This window comes from Piliocolobus tephrosceles, chromosome 6, assembly GCF_002776525.5.
Source record: "Piliocolobus tephrosceles isolate RC106 chromosome 6, ASM277652v3, whole genome shotgun sequence".
NCBI lineage: Eukaryota > Metazoa > Chordata > Mammalia > Primates > Cercopithecidae > Piliocolobus > Piliocolobus tephrosceles.
Genome location: NC_045439.1, coordinates 89,054,076 through 89,055,675, shown reverse-complemented (window position 1 = coordinate 89,055,675; position 1,600 = coordinate 89,054,076).

The window sequence follows — 1,600 nt, the reverse complement described above, 5'->3', positions numbered from 1 at the left end:
GGCCTCCCAAAGTGCTGGGATTACAGGCTTGAGCCACCGCGCCCGGCCTATTATTTTTATTGACATAGAGTCTTGCTCTGTTGCCCAGGCTGGAGTGCAGTGGGGCAATCTCAGCTCACTGCAACCTCCACCTCCAGGTTCAAGTCATCACTCATGTCTCAGCCTCCCGAGTAGCTGAGATTACAGGTGTGCACCACCATGCCTGGCTAATTTTTGTATTTGTAGTAGAGATGTAGTTTCACCATGTTGGCCAGCCTGGCCTCAAACTCCTGACTTCAGGTGATCCACCCGCCTTGGCCTCCCAAAATGCTGGGATTACAGGAGTGAGCCACCGCACCCAGCAGTGGCAAATCCTTTTAAACAATGGTTATCAATTGTTGTTAAACCATTATGTTAATTTTATGTTAATAGTTGGTGGAGAACTGGATATTTACAGGGTCGAAGAAACACCACACAGGTTAGTAGATGCAAGGACAATCTCATTGTATGATGGTGGGTTCAGGTTGTTATTACCTTAATCCAGAAATTAATCTGAGTTTTGCTAGTGCTTTACTAATCCTCAACGAGATAGTGTATCTTTAGCAGTGATACAACACGAAATCAATGGTAATTATTTATTCTAGTCAAAAAATGTTTTTGATTAATTAGTATCTAAATGTCAATAGGCCTTTAGATATTAATTCCAGTGTACAGGAAATGTAAAGGATAGAGGAACAAGATGAATGACACCATAAGGAACCAATAACACAAAGTCAGAGGGTGGGAAATTCTCCAGGACAATTAGCCTTCAACAAGTATTATATATTTTTTTAATTACTTTTGCTAGTTTTTCTTTTTCTTTTTCTTTTTTTTTTTTTTCTGAGACGGAGTTTTGCTCTTGTGGCCCAGGCTAGAGTGCAGTTGTACAATCTCGGCTCACTGCAACTTCTGCCTCTCGGGTTCAAGTGATTCTCCTGCCTCAGCCTCCCGAGTAGCTGCGATTACAGGTGCGTGCCACCACACCCAGCTAATTTTTGTATTTTTTATGGAGATAGGATTTCACCATGTTGGGCAGGGTTTCACCATGTTTGCCAGGCTGCTCTCGAACTCCTGACCTCAGGTGATCCACCTGCCTTGGCCTCCGAAAGTACTGGGATTACATGTGTGAGCTACCAAACCTGGCCAACTTTTGCTAGATTAAAAGAGACAAAAGGGCCATGATATTCAGATGCAACAGGTGATCCTAGATTGGATACTGTTCTGGAAAAACTAGTTACAAAGAGATTTTGGAGTCAACTGGATAAACTTGAATATAGTTTAAATATTGGATGAGATGAAAATTTACTGTAATGGAAAGTGGAGATGTTTCGCTGAAAAAAGCAAGTTACAGAACAAATGTAATCACTCATTTTGGTAAAAAGAAGGCCATTTACTAAGATATTAATTATTGTTTTGTTGTTTTGTTTTTTTTTTTTTTGAGACGGAGTCTTGCTCTGTCGCCCAGGCTGGAGTGCAGTGGCCGGAACTTAGCTCACTGCAAGCTCTGCCTCCCGGGTTTTACGCCATTCTCCTGCCTCAGCCTCCCGAGTAGCTGGGACTACAGGCGTCGCCACGTCGCCTG